The sequence below is a fragment of the Acanthopagrus latus genome, chromosome 4, assembly GCF_904848185.1.
Source record: "Acanthopagrus latus isolate v.2019 chromosome 4, fAcaLat1.1, whole genome shotgun sequence".
Classification (NCBI taxonomy): Eukaryota; Metazoa; Chordata; class Actinopteri; order Spariformes; family Sparidae; genus Acanthopagrus; species Acanthopagrus latus.
In genome coordinates, this window is record NC_051042.1 from 25,929,455 (window position 1) to 25,942,097 (window position 12,643).

The 12,643-nt window shown below is 42.4% G+C and overlaps 1 protein-coding gene across 1 annotated transcript in view; it reads left to right on the forward strand.

Moving 5' to 3' along the window:
* galnt2 (UDP-N-acetyl-alpha-D-galactosamine:polypeptide N-acetylgalactosaminyltransferase 2) overlaps window positions 1-12,643 on the forward strand; it is a 57,628-nt gene that overhangs the window by 20,389 nt on the left and 24,596 nt on the right. The window lies entirely within an intron of this gene.

Here is a 12,643-nt window from a genome sequence, read left to right on the forward strand (position 1 = left end):
GATTTGAGCAACATCTGTGCTAAATATTCCACGGGAAGTTAGCTGGATGTGTAATGAGGGGCTGTGCAGCAGGTGTGCACTGATCCAGGAAGTTCGATTGCGATCAGCGATCAGCCGTCATTAACTCCAACAGCATCAGCGACGTTTGGGACTTTTTTTTTTTTTTTTTTTACTTTTTATTGATGTGTTTGTGAAGATGATTCACTCGGGGCAGATTTGAGAAACCAAACTTTCTAACAGATGGATTTTTTTTTATCTCGTCATGGCTAACTTTTGGGTCCCTGAAGGGTGGTAATTTTCAGTTGAATATTATTTGAAGTTGCCTAACACTAAACTGCAAAAAGCCACCACGACAGTGATTTTTTTTTTTTTTTTTGTCATGGCATAAAACCAATGATCTGTTGATGAGACTCGCAGTCGCACAGCTGTCGGTGCTGAAAAACACTTTTTTAAATCAAATCCTGACCTTTTTAAATTGGGAGTGAAATCAAATCATGGGTTTGGTGAATCATGACACCCTTAGTACTGTTAAAAGTATACTCTGCTGGTGTGGAGGAGTATCCAGCAGTCCTCCACTTCCCTCCCCTGTTGGTGAGCCATAGCTGTGGAGAATCACTGCAGCAGAGAGCTCAAAAGCTTAAAACTCGATTTCCCCTCTGGGAAATATATTCCACTCGGTGCCTGGGTTTTTCTGACTATTCTCAGTCTGACAAAGCAGTGGGAGATGCAGAACTGCGTGTCTTACCAGCAAACAGTCTTTGTGTAAGCAACAGGTAGACGAGGCGCCTGAATGCTTTGGCTGTGACGTTGTAGGTGAAGCTGACCCGTTCACCGGTTTGCCCTCTGGACGGCAGGCTGAGCGCGTAAACTCGCATCTTGGACGTCTTCATTTGGGCTGATTCAGATGTCACCCACCTCAGCAGGTGGCGGTGAACTACAACCAGGAGCTGGAGATAATTAGGTAGATTTTTGGTTTGTGTGCGTGGTCGGACCATTTCTTGGTGCTTGTGTGTGTTTGTGTGTGTGTGTAGGATGCAGATGGAGTTTTGGGAAAGGGGCCAGCCCACACAATTGCTCCATTGAGCTGTCTTACGCCCCCCCAAGTCTCTCTCATTCTCTCCGCCCTCTCTTTCACTCTTCTGAAACACGCACACACACACACACACACACACACACACACACACACACACACACACACACACACACACACACACACACACACACACACACACACCCTGGTGAGACTTGTCACAGTTTGCTCAGTGCAGTCTGAATTTTCATCCGACTGAAAGTTTAGGAGGCTTCAGGGTTGAAGTCTTGTGGATTTTACAAACAGCTCCCCCCTCCCCCTTCTCTCTCTCTCTCTCTCTCTCTCTCTCTCTCTCTCTCTCTCTCTCTCTCTCTCTCTCTCTCTCTCTCTCTCTCTCTCTTAAAGAGATTTCAGTATGGAGTGACTTATTTAAAGTTATACGCAGCCTAATGAGATCCTTTGTAGCAGAGCAGGCATAACCTGAAGCCATGCATCAGCAGGAGTGTGTGTGTGTGTGTGTGTCTGACACACTTTTGATACTTCAGCGATGTTTTGGATAACTTTCCCTCTCTGTCATGCCTGATTAAATGTCAGAGCGACAGACAGACAGAGAGCTGTACTGTTTGTCGTTCAGGGGGAGGCTGACTGAACAGCGCCAGGCTTCACTCTGCATATATTACATTACTGGGTGAAGACCCGGATAGATTTATACTCCACCTCCACGTATATCCGCTCCACGCACTGCGCTTCCTCTCGCTTCTGGTGCCGATCTTAAAGTATCGTCAGTAGTTATCTCATGTAGTTCTTCATGCCTATCTTAGTTAAAATGATAATATGAATTTAGCAGGTGGACAGTTTGTACGTGTTACACCTCTCAATGTGATATCTTACACACTGAAAACTTTCCCCAGGTTTTTGATATTTCCTTTCTGGTCAAAGCTCCTCATCCACCATCCTGCAAGCGATAACTCAAGCTGCATTATTTACAATGCATCACCCAAGAAGGAGCAACGTGACAGAGGACTTTAAATACCGCATGTCTGTGACTTGACTGAAAAGTAAATTGTGGACGCCTTCAAAATGGATCGCGATCTAAACTTGTCAGATTGGGCGCCTCTTACTTTTCTTGACACTTCCGGGCATATTTTTCTTTTTAACCTCATGATGGATCGTTAATTATGTTTTTTGCTCTCCAGCTCCTTCTGCCTTAATGCGAGCTTGTGTTAGGCAGCGTTGAGCAAATAACCGGCTAAAATTCAAAATGCTAAGTTCGTGACTGAGGAAGAAAAACGGATTGAAGGGGAGAGTTAAAAGATTGAGATGAGAGCTGATCGGTGGAGGGAGGGAGGTAATGGGGGGGAGACGGGAGGAGATGCCACCACATGACAAAGGAGGAGAAGGGAGATGAGATGCATTAAAATGAAATGAGGTTGGGGGGGGCGGCTGGCTGGCAGGTGAAAAGTTCACTCATATGTAATTTGACAGCTTCATCCTCAAGTTTGCTGCCGCAGAGGCACAAAAACAGTCCGATTCTGCCGGCTGAACTTCAACACCATATTGCTGGAGAGCTCTGCTGGGAGGCAAAACAAAACGACCACAAATGTCAAAATCTCTCCGCCTGCATCCTCCCCCTGCATGTAACCTCGCGCTCCTCCTGTGTCTAATGACATCCCAGTCCACGGCTGTTTTTTAAGAGCTTAAGAAGGTCTCGGCAACAAGCGTCTTTCACTCCTTTCATGTTGAACCACTGCCAGATGATTGTGTGTGTGTGTGTGTGTGTGTGTGTGTGTGTGTGTGTGTGTGTGTGTGTGTGTGTGTGTGTGTGTGTGTGTGTGTGTGTGTGTGTGTGTGTGAAGCCTGAGGCACAGTGCTGTGATTAAAGTGGAGGAAAAAAGTGTGACTTGTTCTAGATCCTTTCTTCTCCTTGATAAACAACTTGCAGCGCGAGATGGGAGGGGATGGCATCACCGTGGGGACGCTGCATCAGGGATTTCAACACAGTCACACAGTGAGCACATGCAGTCTCACAAGTGAAGTCGCATTTTTCTGAACAAAGTACATAATGTGTCTCCAATTTTGTTGTTGTTCCGCTGATAAATTGAGAGAGTGGGGAGGATTGCTCTGGAGAAAGAAATGGAAGGTTGCCCTGCATTTTTCGTGTGTCTGGCCGTTTGATGCTTACTCATTCACGTCTACACTTCTTTATAAACTGAAGAAATTTAAAGCTGTAAAAACTGCCATAATCCCTCGAGCAAGTATTTTTTTAACTGCTCTTCATGTACTTTAAAGATAAGGCAAATTGGGAGAAATAATTTGAAGAAGCAGAGTTTTTATTCTCTTTTATGTTTCAATAATGACTCATTTTATCCCCACTCTTCGACAATCTATGCGTCTTCTTTTAATTTTTAGTCACGCTAACGGCAACATTTATCCTCACCATGAAATGTTGTTGACATTCATGGAACTTGTCATCTTGTGCTGATTAATGACAATCCTGTCAGTCTCAGCTATACTTTGTATTTTGCGCTAATTAGCAAATGCTAGCTAACACGTTCATCTAAGATGGTGAACACAGTAAACGTTATACCTGCTAAATATCAGCATGCTAACGTTGTCATTGTGAGCATCATGTTAGCATTTATCTCCAAACGCTGTGGTGATACTGTGCTAGCATGGCTGCAGATTCTTTGTCTGAGCAACAACATTAATGTGAAGTATCCAGATACACAAAGAGTTTTTGTATGATAAACATCCCCCACAGCAACAACATCATGACTGTTTATATAAGAGTGAAATGTGACCAGATGATTTAGATAAATGAAATGTGTCTCTGTTCTTCCTTCTTTCTTTTCGTCTGTGGTTATTTATTGGTTGATCCCAGGGTCCGCTCTGGATTCTTGAGGTTTAGCATCAGGGTGAGTTCATTTCCAGGTCAAGTATGAAGGAGTTAAAAACTGTCTGCCACACACAAGGCTTCGGGTGAAGTTATTCTTTTGACATTTTTTATGTTTAACTGACCGGACAGGCGGGTTATATATGGCTTTTACATTTGAAAACCTTCTCTCGTGTATCCGGAGACTGTGGTTTGATCCCCCCTGGGAAAAACAGAGCTGTATGACATTTCTCTTCCCTCCTCAGGGAGGTCAAAGGTCAGGCTCAGCCTCCCGCTGATACGGATTCAGTATCTTGCTTAAGGACGCTTCTGTAAGACAGATGCTGTCTGTCACTGGGGCTTGAACCTGAGCCATCCACTTGAAGGACATTTTCTCTAATCAGCGACAGCACTTGCTGCTGCACGCTGCCCTGCGGGTGAAGGCTTGGACCAAGTGACATTTCGTACATATTACAACTTTATCGAAAACCAGCAATAAAGCTCGATCCATTAACACAAGGGAAACATTTAATATACCTCTAAGTGTCTGGGCTGAAGTGTGCACGGAAGTGTGAGGTGAGGTGAATTGCTGTGATGACGGTCGGATGAAACATCTCAATAACGGTGGGATTGATTCAGATCACACTTTTACACTCGTCTATGATCCCCAGACGGTGAAGCGTATTGACTTTGGTGGTCTCTAGTATGGTCTCTGATATCTAGTCGATTTTCGTCATCATTTAATTTGTCCAATACTGTGGTTTATGACACAATACCAGCAACACTGATGACATTACAATCTAAACTCTGTGTGAGGGGTTTAAAGCCGGCAACTCCCCACCAGTTGGTTAGAACTGAACAAGCCTCTTGGGTTAGAGGTGACATGTCTCCGAGAAACTGAAACAAGTCCAGTTGCAAACTATATAGTAATAGTATTGAGCTGGGAAGAAGTGTTTGAATGCTACTGTTGACTGTTGTGTATCAGATATAATGGGTTATCAGATACGTTGTTGTACCTTTTTAAACATGGCCTGATGTCCCTCCAGGCTTTAACCATGCATTGTCTTTTCAGTTGCTGATCAGTCATAAAGTGGTGAAACGATGACACTTTGTCAGACTGCACGAGTTTATTCAACTTGAAAGCTGGAGCACAGCAGGACTACATTTGAGCTTTCCTCCCTGAGAGTGATGTCAGAGGATAATGGCTCCTGCATCCATTGAGCGAGGCCTTTAACCCCGCCTGCAAGTCAGACTGTGTTTGTAGTGGGCAGTTTGCAGGTGTGAATGTGTAACTGTGTAAATATGATCAGTGAGAGAGGATTGTTGTCGGTGAACATTTACTGAATAAATAAAGGTCACAGAAAAATGCTGATGTAAGCACGCAGCTCAAAGCACCGCTGTGACAGCTGCTAGCGTGACTGTAGACTCTTGACCTTGTTAAGAGGCGAATGAGTTTAATTTAGAAGCTACTTTGTTCACCTTTCCCCGTTGTAAAAAAAACAGGCCGGTGCTTCACTTCTGTTTGTCAAGACAGTTCAGCAACAACCAATATAAGATGTAGCAGCATCATACAAAACAGTGTAATAAATTCAGTTCAAGCTGGTTTTCAGTAATCACGACCTTCCGCAGCATATTGTGTCATCGCTGTGTGCTGCTGCCCATCACCGTGTTTCATCGCCTCCTCTCCCTGCTGCTCCCGGGGCCTGATGTATTGTACTGTCGTCTCTGGGAGGGATTTTGTGATGAATTAAGCTTACGGAGCGAATCGGAGCACTGGCACTGCCTGTTGTAAGACAAACATGGTTTAATCTGAATCTACGCTGTGAAATCAAAACCAGTTGTGGCTTGAGTTTGAATTTTTGTGCCGAGAAAAAAAGTCCCAAATATCACAAATTGGACTACAGTAGAGACTCTGCATGCGCTTCTATGTACGTACTGTACTTGAGAGCGGCGTGTCATTCATATTTCATTAACTCCACTTGGAGAGATGTTTGGATTCATCCATGTTTTTTCTGAGCAAACGCAGTCTGCAGTGTAGTCGACGTGTGTGCTGGTGAACTCTTGGCTCCTGTCTGAGGTAATCTATCGGTGGATGTGATCAGATTAGTGTGGATTATACTCTGACTATTAGAGGCCCGACCAAGACCAGATCAAACACGCACACACACGCATTCACTCGCAGACAGATAACCATCCCTGCAACCAGACTGACACACTAATGCATGTGAGCTCAAAAGAACCCCACATGCACAAATACGAGCTGACACACATTAACACACACATTCATGCTTGGGCTGATCTGTCGGGGGCTTAAAGTCCATCCCATTATCACAGAGGCAGGTGTGAGAGCGTACATCCTTCTGTAGGACTCGCGTTCGTTCAAAAAAATGTCACTTTGATTTGACTGAAAATGTGAGGTCTGTCTATTCTTACTCTGCTTCTTCTCTATTTATGTGCATTCTTGAAACGTTTGGGTTTTTTCTGCCTTTAACTGAAGGGAACTTCAGTATCTTTTAGACATTGCTCGGAGGGGAGGTTGAAGCAGGACAAGCATGAAGTCACGACATGAAGAAGACAGGGATGCGTTCAGCACAATCAGCTGTAAAATGGAGGACCAGAATTTGTTTTTGATGTGTGCAACAGGCAGATTTATGCTCAAATTCAAAACGCGGCTCTGACATTTTAGCATTAAAATTCGTTCTGTCAGCCTCAGTGCGAATTCATACTTAACTGCTATTCCGTACAGCCTCTACTTTTCCTCATAACCTGTCAAATATTATTTTCTCTCTGGCCCGTTTAATTTCCTGTCACTCCGTGGAGCAGCATGATACAAAAATCAAATCGTCCTTTCTTGATGAATATAAAGTATAAATATCTAAAGCTGCCCTACATAAACAAACAACAAAGCACGGAGAGAACACACACTACAGGTACACAGACACCCACGAGAGTTGTTAGGTGGCTCACACCAGGAAAACAAACCCACCGCCTCAGGAGGAAAATCTTGAAAAGGCAAATTAAACAAGTCTAGAATTTAACATAACCAACGGAAAACATAGTTAGAGCTCATTTGGATGGTTAAAACCAGACGTGCCTTTGGAAAGAACATCATCAGGCAAAAAAAATATCATTATTTTCATGAGATTGTCTTCAGCTCTTCCCTGCTGACCAGAGAGCTGGACAGAAACGGGCCCAACACCACAGTGACAGACACAAATCAAGTGTGAATGAGCTGTGTGTGTGTGTGTGTGTGTGTATGTGTGTGTGTGTGTGTGTGTGTGTGCGCGCGCGTTTGAAATTCAGTTTGTGTATGAAGTTTGTCTCTTTGCCTTGATGTGTCATGACCATCTGCCAGATGGCTGACCACGAAAACTGCTCTCACTGTGACACAGCAGAACAGAGAATTATGAAGAGTCTTTCTGAAAAACAGAAAGATGGAGGGAGGAGGATGCAGTCAGGGAAGAACTAGAGAGGGCAAGAGTGTAAAAATATTAATAAGAAGTGTTCCCCGGAGCTCAAAAAGATGAATCCTCCTTTGCGCCAAAAGGCCCTAACCTCAAAGTAACGAAATTCCTGTTATATGAATTAAACAAAGCAACAACAAAAAGTTTCAGCTCTGAAGTGGACAGAAGAAATAATTATTAGTAATTTTCTGGTATTTTTAGAGCAGGTTAGCTGGCTAGCTTAGTTTAGCACAAAGACTGGAAATGGAGAAACAGCAAGATATGGATGGATCAGTCGTTTCAAACTCTCTTAGAACATCATGTCAATTAAAACGTGTTAATTATATTTTCACCGCAAACGGTTGAACATGAAGGGTTCAACAGTCGGTGATTTTATTCTATGACTCATATCTCTGGGCGTAGCTGCGACGTTGATGTGTGCGCTATTTGTGTTTAGCGCGCGTGCACAGTTTGAATCAATCATGTTTTTGTGCGGCGGGGAGGCAGATACAGGCCGGAGCCGTTTACGCCGAGAAGTTCTCGAAGCCATTCATGTGATGTGGGCGATTAAAAATAGCTCTCCCAAACATCTGCTCTCTGCTTAACCTTTTAAATCATGTCCCAATCAGCCAGAAGTCATATTTATAGCAATCGTTGGTGGATAAATCATCTGTACTGGTCCTCAAAGCACTGCATTGTTCTCATCATCTCCTAATGCTTTCAGTCTTCAAGCTATTTGTGATATACTGCAATTCCCGTAAGTCACATGCAGTTGTTGTTCAGGCTGCACAGCTGCAGCTGCGAGCTCCGCACTTTCTCCCCCATTACATTTCTCCCATTAACTTTTTTTTCTTCTTCATGAAGTTGAATTTCATTTTTCTCATTTCTCTTTCCGCTCCCTCTCATTTGCCCTTCTGTGACCTCTTTCTCCTCACCTCTCTAATTAAGAAAAAAAAAAGTTTTAACAAGACAGAGTAGACACAGAACTGCAGCGATAAAATAACTATTTGGTATTTACAGGCACAGCAGGAAGAGGCACTTGCTGATCTGTTCTCAGCACTGTAGCTATTGTACACGGTATACAGAGGCGTTGGTCTTGAAACAGACTTTTGAGTTTCCAAAAAAAGGAATGAAGCTTTTTAACATAATAAAAACAATGTTGTAAATCTGCGCACTCATGTGGAAGTAGAAGAGAGAGTGGTGCATTACCTACAGGAGACACTTCATTTTGATAGTCTCTCAGCACTCAATAAACTACTTGATGTTTGACAGGTTGAGGTTTGTTTTTTTCTTATTCAACCAGCTGTGTGTCATTTAAAAGGTCTGCTTATAAACTGATCTTAAATTGAGAACAGCTGCTCAAACTATCATACGTTTCCTGTTGGTAGCCTGTCAGCAGCTCAGAGTTATACACTGCCCAAACCAGTAACTTTAACTACATTTTCCATCTATTTATATCATATAAGTTAAATTTAAAGGGTCACATTCAATGCAAAGTATTTCTATCATGTTGAGATAATTAGTATAAATTAGATAACTGGATGTGTGACGGAATAAACAATTTGAAATGCATCACATGTGAATATATAATAAGTGAATAATTATCATTTGAAAAACACAAACGCCATATAGAAGTTTATCTTAGCTTTTTATATAACAATAGAGTAAATGCACAAGATTTATGTATAAGTAACTTATTTGATTCATTCACATTGACTTAACATAATATAAAATCTTAAATTTGACATTTTAATTGGAACTTGTGTAAAAAAATAAACAGTTTTAAGACTGTACATTTATTGTTTGCACAGAGGTGGTGCAAAGGAAGTAAACTTAGGTTCATACTGATACTGTACTAGCCCTTCAGTCACAGTGTGAAATAATATTGTAGCTTATAACTAGAAGCAACATACAACCACATACATTTAAACAAGACTTAATTCTAACCCATACAGGTGCAGTTTGCCAGCAGGATATCAAGTAGTTTTCAGTCTCATTTTTTTGTGTTTATAGCTGCGTTTCATGTCCTTGCTACCAGTTAGGCTTTACCTCACTTCCTAATACACAAATATCATTCAACCAACGTGTCAACAGACATGAGTTTTGTTGATGTTGAGCTTCTGGAACTTGGGCCGTTACGATCCATGTTGCCAATCTTGGTGCTCACACCTGACAGCTAGTAGCTACTGCTGATCTGTCACTTTCTGGCATCAGTTGTGCTCAACCTCCAACCTCCACATCATACCAAACATAAAATTAGTCTATATTTCAAGACAAACTGTGAAAATGGCTTCACTGTTATCTCAGACTTTAATGTTAAACTGCTCAACTTCATGCTTCAAATAGACGTTTGACGCAGAGGACTTGTCAAACACAGGTGTTACTGCTGATATTAATGTCAGCTGTGTTACATGTACGCATTGCCAATAATGGCCTTTGATCATGTCACAGTAGCAAAATCACAGGTGGAAATAATAAAACGAACGGTGGCTGAATCCCATTTAGCTGCTACAGTTTCAGGGTGCTGGTCTTGTTTGCGCTGGCTCGTGTCACACTGTCATGACTTCACTGGGACACTTGAACATAAGAGAAACATTGTGAACGTTATTAGTGACATCTGTTCTTTTCGTACGCTGCTGTGAAAAAGATGCTGGCTTCGCTGGTGTAGCTTACTGACACACCTGCACGGGCCAGAGCCTTTATTGATGTAATGCTCTGCAGCTGTGACACACTTTCAGATGCCAAAGAAAGTGTGTAGGATGTGATGTCACTTCTGTTCCACAGAGATGATGTCTGGATCATATATTTAACACAACTTCAGTCTCACCGAGAAGTCGGATGATGAAAACATTAATATTTCAGTGCTCATGACAGTCTGTTCTTCTATCAGGGTTTTAGGCCTCGTCTATAATATGCTGTCAGAAGTGTGTGTGTGTGTGTGTGTGTGTGTGTCGGCATTAGGGTACACATCCCTGAGCATCCTCGATGTCTTTATACGTTTGCCCATGTCTACGCTGCACATTTGTTGTGGCATATGAGCACAGGTGCTTAGGGGAGGTCAGTCCTCATGAGATGCAGAGTTTCCACAACACTGTTCCTCGACGTTTCTGCAGAGGCCCTGAACTGTGGAGCGCGAGGCAGCCAGGCATGACGAGAGGCAGCTGAACATTAGCCTGATGATGCTCAAATAAAAAGATGGATGTCACGACAGACGTGATAATCCTGATCTGAGAAATGCACACTTTAGCTTGTCTTCATCTAATGTGAGTTCGTAAAAGGAGCAGTTCGCCCCGAAAATGAAAATTCAGTCATGATCTGCTCACCCACGTGTCGATGGAAAGTCAGAAGAAGTTGCGCAGACCACAGAACATTTCTGGAGCCTCGCGGCGAGACAGTGGTGCAGCATTCTCTTTAACGGCTGAAGTAGATGGGGACTTGTTTTAAATATTATTGATTGATTAATATAAAATGGCTCCATACAGCTCGTCTGGTTTAATTCAAGTGTCTGAAAGCCTCGAGGTCCAAAGTTGAAAAGACGCTATTTACCCCTCATTCATATCGTTAGATATAGTGGAAATACTCACTGTAGGGTCCAGGTTTAAGATAATAGCGTGCATCCCATCTGAAGTTAGTGCACAACTTTGGCTGAGGGTGTTTATAACATCCTTCAAAATCAATTTGAGCTGTATCAATCTTGGCTATACTGAGTGTACTTGCTGCATGTTTATTGAAACACTGTTCCTCCGGTTTATAATCTGCACTCGATAGAGCTGGGCACAAAATCCTCCACCTTTACGGCCTAAGTGCAGCACCGTGGAACATTTCAGTCTGAGCTGACCGTAAAATGTCAGCAAGACAAAACAGGCCATCGAAGCGAGAGTCTGAAGCCAATTTGGAGCTTTATTTTACCTGAGAATGTGTCCTGCTTCCCCCCGAGAGCCTGTCAAACTGTATTTCTGCAGCATGTACGCTGCCAGCTTTGGTTTTCATCCTACACTGAGCTTTGCCATCTGAGTGTGCACACACACAGCTGTCATGTACACTTATAGAAATTGATTTTATGTAGAATTTTTTTTTTTTTTTCGGTAGTTGTGGGTGTTGGATGGTCTAATCTTTTCCCAGGCATGAAAAATGAGTGTAGTTTGAGGACAGATTGACATGCTCTCTGCAGCAGATGAATAGAAAACTGGCACAGAGTGAAATGATGGCTGAGAGGCGAAGAAAACAACAGCGGCTATTTCGCTGCTCAAAATGCAAAGGCCTAACAAGCATAAAACATTTGAAAAAAAGTGTGACAATCCTTTTTCTACCCTTTACCACTTCTCCAAAGTGCAGAAATAAACTGTTGAATGCTGTTTGTGTTCGTCCCCGACGTCACACTGTCATTGGTTGCTCTGAGGCACTAAAGAAAACAGATCGATAAAGCATTTTAGAGGGGCTGAAGGTGAATGGGAACCACAGAGCAAATAAGACAGCTGGACAAAAGTTTTCAAAAGTCAAGGGCAAAGGTCTGGACAGGGAATGAATGGTACTAATTGCTGTGCCTGCCTGCGTATTGATCCAGTGGGTTTTAATGGTAACGTAGATGGACAGAACCTGGGATGGCTCGGTCATCTGTCCATTTGTGTAAATGGTAGAGGGCAATGATATGACTGTGGCTCTCAGTGCACTGATGAAGTCGATTTATACGTGATTGAATGGGATGAAACACGTATATTAATTGATTTATTCATTGAGTGCTTTGCTAGAAGACTGTTTTGATTTAGTTTTCTGGAAATCCTGTTGGCTAAATGGACATGGAGCATGTTCCCTTATGCTGGGAGAATATGATGTCACTCATCTTACCTTTACTAAACCTGAATTGACTGCTTACTACTATGGATTTGATATCTTCAGTTTAAAGTTTAAGTGGATGAAGAGCTCAAAAGTTTGAAATGAAATGTGTCGATGCAGCTGTACTTGTTTATCGTGTCCCACTCAAGTCTTAATTGCTTTGTGAGATCACACGGCATCTTTCGTCTCCCTGTTTATATATATAATCTGTATTATAAGAATAAAGGTGTATAGACTGTATTCAACACTCACCTTCTATCGGGGCTTGTCTTAAGAGAGCCACAGCAAGTTTCCATCGTGTGACATGAACCAGTATATATTTTTATTCCCATCGAGTTAATGATACAAGATCATCTGATTTCATTACATTCCTGTGTGAGGTTTTGCCATCTAACTGTCAAAATTATGGAGGACCAAACCTGACAATCAAAAATAAATGAGTAACTCATTAGATAAATTACAATT